This window comes from Balaenoptera musculus, chromosome 19 (assembly GCF_009873245.2).
Source record: "Balaenoptera musculus isolate JJ_BM4_2016_0621 chromosome 19, mBalMus1.pri.v3, whole genome shotgun sequence".
Lineage (NCBI taxonomy): Eukaryota > Metazoa > Chordata > Mammalia > Artiodactyla > Balaenopteridae > Balaenoptera > Balaenoptera musculus.
The window spans coordinates 39,489,049-39,496,891 of record NC_045803.1 but is presented as its reverse complement, the minus strand read 5'-3'; positions in this window follow the sequence as shown (position 1 = coordinate 39,496,891).

Below are 7,843 nucleotides of genomic sequence, written 5' to 3'. Positions count from 1 at the left end.
CTATTTCAAATAATGTCCTTAGGATCGGGTGAAAACAGAATGGGTGGGAGAGTGATGAGTTCTCTGAGATTTAAAAGATTGTTTATATAGCCTCCCAGAAGGGTTAAACCTACTTGTACTCCAATACTGGGTTTCCTTGGCCAGCCTTGACTTTATGCTGATATGAATGTATAGCCTTGGTAAACTCTTTTCTTGTATTATTACTGTATTTATTCTTATTAATTCTCCACTCCTAGCCATTTCTAGAAATACATTTCTTAGTCCTGTTTCCAATGCTCCAGAAATACAGTGAATTTTTTTTTTAATTTTTTAAAAAATTAATTAATTAATTAATTAATTTTTATGGCTGTGTTGGGTCTTCGTTTCTGTGCAAGGGCTTTCTCTAGTTGTGGCAAGTGGGGGCCACTCTTCATCGCGGTGCGTGGGCCTCTCACTATCGCGGCCTCTCTTGTTGCGGAGCACAGGCTCCAGACGTGCAGGCTCAGTAATTGTGGCTCACGGGCCCAGCTGCTCCGCGGCATGTGGGACCTTCCCGGACCAGGGCTCGAACCCGTGTCCCCTGCATTGGCAGGCAGATTCTCAACCACTGCGCCACCAGGGAAGCCCACAGTGATTTTTTAAAATTAGTTTTCTTAAAGGAGTTGGATCACCCTTATCTTGATGGTCAGTGAGGCTCACGCTTTTTCATATGGAAAATGCATGATGTGGAGTAACTTGGCTATTTTTAGTACCACTCTGCTTCCAGAACTTTAACCTTTTCCACCAATCTTTACATGCTATGCTTTCCACCTGCCTAATCAATTAATATGAGTATTCATATTGGGTTGCATTATTGAAAAAATGGTTTTCACAATAGGGTTTTAGGCCTCACTTTGTCCACACACCAGTGTGGACATCACTATGTTGTCTTGGGAAGAACATGGCCTTTGAGTTAGTTGGGTGTGGATTCGAACACCAGCTCTAACACATTCTAACTCTGTGACCTTAGACAGGTTGCTGAGTCAACCTGAACTCAGCTTCTTCACCTATAGGAACAGTAGCAGGAACTCATAGGGTTGTGGTCAAAACTGAATGACAACTGAATGAGAACAGTATATAAAGTTCTTGGAAAATTATAGAGTTGTTAGCTCTCTTTCCCTTTGTTCAACCAACTGTAGATTATTCTTTTGTTGTTGTTGTTGTTGCTACAGGGGTCCTCCCTAAAGGAGGATTATACAGACTTACACTGTTAAACTCTAAGGGCCATGTGAATTGCTTTGGTCAGTGAAACATGGACAAAGCGATGTGTCACTTCTGAGCAGAAGCTTGGTCAATCATGCCTTGTTGTACTCTAGGTAATGACAACCAAAGGAAGACCACTCTATTAGCCTGGGTCCCAGAGTAAAGATGACAGAGGACAGAGCCATAGCTGACCCTCAATGGACATGCAGCATCTGAGAAAGCAGAACCTCCATTTTCTGAGTCACTAGGATTGGGTGCGTGTATTATCACAGTTTAATTTTAGCCTAACCTGACAACCGACCCCTACAATAAAAGAAGCATCTAGAGTGTCTCCCCACTTCAATAACAAAAAAGAAGCATCTAGAGTATCCAGGTGAAAAAAATGTAAAACAAACCAAAACACACACAAAAAAAGCCATGCTAAGTATGGCCAAGATTCTCTGTGAGTTATTAAAATTATTTATAGATGCTACTTGCCCTCAAAGAGATCACAATCCATTATTTCAGCATATGTTGTTATAAATTATCTCTTTTCTGTTCACACAAGGGAAGATGCTCCCTGACCTGGAAACTTGAAGGAGATGTCAACAAATGTCCTTCTGCCAAAAGGGTGTGGAGTGAAGAGAGATTTTTTTTGTTTTTCTCATTGTATCTACATCATATTCTACATATATCCCAAAGCGACGAGCTCACTGCAGTGTCTGTTATTGTACAAGGACAAAAAGCAATTCCACAAGCTATTTTAGTTTTCCTAATGGAAAAACTAGATGCTGCAGATGAAAGAGTTATTAGAAAAATAAGTCTTAGCTATTCTATAAAAGAATCCAAAATGTGCTGCACATCCTGGCCAGTCCATCGGCACTGCAAAGGTGTACATTAACAGACAGGATCTCTAATCAAAATACATCTTATATTTCAAGACTTTTTCCCCAAGAAAGTAGCCAAAGAAGAAGAAGAGCCAGAAAAGACACCTGAAGTGAACGTGTTTTGATGCATCTGTTTGATGCACCTGTTTCCAACAGCAGACAGAAGCTCTGCGGCTAGTATTCACCCAGGCCACTCGCCCAACTTCTATTTTCTCTCCTCCCTTTCCTGGCATTATGGTTCCTTGTCTCCACTCTCAACTTCTGCTTTTGATGATGTGCTTCTCTGTCCCTGATCTTTGCCATTTCTTCTTCTTTTGTTTAAATGTTCAATTGTGATAAAATACACATAATATTAAATTTACCATCTTAACCATTTTTAGGTGCACAGATCAGTATTGTTGTCCAATCAATCTCCAGAACTTTTTCATCTTGCAAAACTGAAACTCTATACCATTAAATAACAACTTCCAATTTCTCTCTCCCCAGTGTCAGCAATTACCATTCTTAGCTTCTGTTTCTATGAGTTTGACTACCCTTGATACTGCACGGAAATGAAATCACACAGTATTTGCCTTTTTTGTGACTGACTACTGTCTTTATTGTGACTAAACTATGTGCTCAAGTGTCCTCCGCGTTATACCATGTGTCAGAATTCCCTTCCTTTTTAAAGTTGAATAATGTCCCATTGTGTGTATATATGACATCCTGCTTATCCATTCATCAGTTGATAGACATGCGGGTTGCTTTCACTTTCTGCCTATTGTAATTAATGCTGCTGTGTACATGGATATGCCATCCCTTCTTAAGGCTGACTTTGTGCAGAACCTCAGCACAAGATAAAATGAGTTTTCTCTTCCCTCCCCAGGTGCGTCTGGGTAGGGATCAAACATTGGAGCTGGTAGTGGAGTGAGGTGATGAGGCACTTGCCTTGGGCATGAAGTCAAAAGGGCTCCAAAAAACTCAGCAATCAAGGCCCGTAGTATTTCAACGCACTCTTTTAAAATACCAAAATTCATGCAAAAAATCCACGGTAGACAAACTATCAAAATTTTATGTAGAGACAGTAACAGTAACTACTGTACAGAGCCATATTAGCACCAAAAGAAAAAGAAAAACATTAGTAATATTGATCTTGCCTTTATTTAAAATTTGTCATTTTGTTCATCATGGAATTTTTGCATTATTTTTTTTTAAATACTGCATTAAAATATTATCTGGATTAGTGAGCTTTTTGGTACCTTCATAAATGGTGTGACACCCATGACAAGAGCCTCCATTTCCTCGCCCTAGTCCCAGCCCTGTGGAACAGATTAGAATTAGGTGCTTATGGTCCCCACTGGCTTTATAAAATCAGATCAGACCAAGGAATAGCTTCTTTATTATTATCTTTCTAAACTGAGAAACAGGCCAAGTTCTATAGCTTAAGTCATCATCAATCTTGCCCATGATCCTACCAAATATATCATTCTTTGAAACACCCCTTTTTGTGAAAATAAATTTTTCATGGCCAAATTGGTTTTGTAAGTGATCAGTTAAACACAGCTAAACAGATATTACTTGAGAATGTCCAGGAATATATGCTGAATGTGCTACTATATACTTATGTGTCAATATATGAGTCTTTTAGGTAGGTAGAGGCTGTTATTATATTCGTATTTGAGCAAGAAAGCACATTTTCAAGCACAAATCCAACTTGGACATCCAGGGAAATGCCTAGACAATCTTGGGGAAGAGATCTCAATAAACTCGAAGTAAATGTACACAGCTTGTGAAAAGGTAAATTGATAATAGGCATGCTGACACAACCTAAAAAATGATGTCACAACAGAAAGTTGAAAATAGCTCACTTGCTACCCCGGGGAAAGGAAGTTTACATTGGGGGATTTAACAGCCTCCTGTTGCTAGATAACACACAGCTTCATGTAGGAGAGAGTAGGAGAAATGTGAGTTATTGTTCACAACCTTTTTTTGGCTGATAGACTTCTCATTGACAGAAAAGTACCATTTTGCTGATTTCATTTTAACTTTCATAAAATCATCATTTAGAGTTGAAAGACAGGGTCAAAGCTGGCTTTATAAAAAGGTAGGGAAATGAAATTGATTAATTTGAAGGCATGGGAAAAGGCTTCTCTCTCAGCATAATAATGGCGAAATCCATTTCACTGCGTGAGACAATGCATAGGAGTTTCTTTTTATTAGATATTGGCAGATCAGTGGTCTTAAAGACATCCCATTGTAGAGTGGACAAAGTTTATTGGCTGCTCTCCATATGCCAGCTCCTGTGCTAAGCATTTATGTGGATTATCATATTTAATACATATGATGGTCCCATGAGGTAGAAATTATAATTACCCCCATTTTACTCAAGAGGAAATTGGGTTCAGAAAGGTTAAGTCACTTACCTAACTCACATACCTAGTAAATGATGGAGCTTGGAGCAGAAGCTAGGCAGTCTGACTCACTTTGCCTCATAACCTCTAGAGGCTAGAACCTTAAAACCTTTGCCTTCTAAGTACCAGCAAGCATTAAGTTGGCATCTATCTGGGAATACAAGCCATCTGGCTAGGAACAACTTAAATAACGTATCTTGAAAGAATTAAAGAGCAACAAAGGGAACTGGTGGCAGGACTGTCAGCAGCAATCCAACAGGTTCACATTTTTTCACGCACACAATAGTCAAAGAGAAAACAAGAACGAGCACCCCATGCCACGGTGGAGTTGTCACAGTAAGGGCATTACTTCCTACGAAAAGAGAAGATTAAATCTATCTATACCACATCATATCCACAAACTTCCAGAGAAAGAAAGAAAGTTAGAGGTAAATGATTCTCAAAACCTGACTGTGGTAAAGACATTCACTCTCCTCCCAAAACCTATGTCCCACTCCTCGTTTCTCAGCTCCCTTCCAAGAGGGCCATGGGGTGAGTTCTGACCAAGGGATTTGGCAAAGATTTAAGAACTACTACTGCATGACCCTTCAGCTCTTCTCTTTGCCTCTGGCAAGAACATAAATGGCAGAGTCAAAGAAGGAGTATCTTGGATGTTTCTGCAAAGACGACACCTTCTGAATAATACTGCACCGTATGTACGTACCACATCTTCTTTATCCTTCCATCCACTGATGGACACTTAAATTGTTGCCATATCTTGGCTATTGTAAATAATGCTGCAATTAACATGGGGCATGCAAATATCTGTTCAAGATTCTGTTTTCATTTCCTTTGGATATACACCCAGACGTGGGATTGCTGGATCATATGGTAGTTCTATTATTAATTTTTTGAGGAACTTCCATACTCGTTTCCAAAGTGGCTGTACCAACTTACATTCCAACTAACAGTGCACAAGGATTTCCTTTTTTCTACATCCTCTTGGAATCTAAAAAAACCAAACTCGTAGAAATAGAAAGTGCAATGGTGGTTACCAGAGACTGGGGGGAACTGGGGAGATGCTGGTCAAAGGAAACAGACTTCCAGTTCAAAGATGTGTAAGTTCTGAGGATCTAATGTACAGCATGGTGATTAGAGTTAATAATACTGTATTATGTATTTGAAAGTTGCTAAAAGAGTAGATCTTAAATGTTCTCACCACAAAAAAGAAATGGAAATTAATTATGTGACATGATGGAGACGTTAGCTAACCTGTGGTGATAATCTTATTGCAATACCTAAGTGTATCAATCAACATTTTGTACACCTTAAAATTACACACTGTTATACATCAATTATATCTCAGTAAAGCTCGAAAAAATAAAGGGAAAAATAAAAAAGAGGACATCTTCTTTAGAGAGTCATACAAGCAGTGTATTTGTTGAGTAAGAATAAAATTTAATGTGATATGTTTCTGATATTTCATGTTTGATTTGTTACCACAGCATTACATAGCCTATCCTGATAAATACATGGTATCAGGATCACGTAGGGAGCATACAAAAAAATACAGGTTTTAGGCCCACATGTCAGTCTACTAAATCAAGGATGGAGCAGGAATCTCTGTCTTTACTCAGCTAGGATATTCTAATGATTAGCACTTTAAAAAAACACTGTTAGATGTCAGCTTCCTGCTTCCTCTCCAAACCCTACCATGATTGAAACACACACACACGAAAGTCCACATATATTGGAGCTAAGCCTTGGGTATTCTGGCACAGTATAAGGAAGAGCATGGATTTGGCTACCAACGTTGCTATTTATTACTGGCCTATTTATTGGGCAAATTATATAACTCCACTGAGCCCACTTTTTCTCATCTGGGAATTAGAGATAAAAATAGCATCTATTTCTGGGGTGATGGAAATATTCCTTTCTTGATTAGAGTATCAGATACACAAATATATACATTTGCCAAAACTTATGAAGTTATACAGCTAATATAGGTGCATTTCATTGAATTAAAGTTTTATAATAATAATAATAACACACCAGTCCCTACTAGGCAGATTAGTGAGGATTAAATCAGATAACCACGGAGAACACTTAGCCTGATGTCTGGCATTTTTTGGAAGTCTGGCTATTATTAGAAAATAGTAGCTATTATTACATTTATACTATGTGCTATGTGTTATGGATTATTTATTATGTATCATTATCAGAATATCCTCCAAAGTTACACATATCGAAAGCCATAGATTTGAGAAGGTGGGAGGAAAACTTAGACTATTTTAGACTGAATTGTGTTCTCAAGATGTATTTCTTCATGTTTTAAGTGCATAAATTCTCTTTACCAAAAGTATTTCAAAAAGCAAATTTCATACTTACTCTGTGTCTTACAGAATGTTTTGAATTCATACCTCAGCTTATCCATGACTTATAATTTTGCAAATGGTGCATGCTCCAACACACAATATATATTTTGTTATGCCTCTGCTATAATTAATCAAGCAAAAAATGAGTATTATATTTCCTAATGACGACTTTGTGCCTGCAAAGAAAAACCTTTGCCACAATGTTAATATATCTATATGATCGCCTGCATCAAAATGCACAATGCTTAATTCTAATTTCAAGCTTTAATTGCTATAGGCCATACTAACAGGGATTTTTTTTTTTAAATACACTTTCCGTAGGTTTTCTCTTTAAGAAATGCTACGTAGTATAATGATATATGACACCCAGAGAACAACAGGATAAAAAATACCAAGCATTACAAATGTGTTTGGAGACAGACAGATTAAGTTCCTACAAATTTTAATTTACCGGAACATAAGAAAATGCACTTAATAATAATAGACTTTAAGAATAAGGCAAAAGTTTTTGTAGTAAGAAATGTGTGAAATGGAATATAGACTCTTCCTTCAGGCAGACCCCAGGGAATATGTGAGTGTTTACTGAGCTTCTCTTCTGTGCCTTGTTCTGTGTGGGGATGCAGACAATGAGGAAGGCAAGATTCCTTTCCTAAGAAACTTACACTTCACATTGGGAATGTTACCCATAGTTGGGGTTTTGATAAATTGCCAGTCTCCTGTCTCTAGAACTCAAAACAGTGGCAACAACAAACACAACAAGCTCAAGATTAAAAGCCTTAAAATAAAATAAATGATAAGTATGATCGTCACAAAGAGATAAATGACTCTTAGGCAACAGAAAGATTTGGCTGTAGCAGAACCGCTTATATTAACATATTTGAAGAAAAGTGCGGCTATCAAAAGAGAGAGAAGGAAATGACAGACAGATTTACAATGTGTCCCAGCAACGTTTGGGGGGTGAAACAGAGGGCAGACATGCCCACATGGACCGCTCTTCCTTTGACAGGGCTGA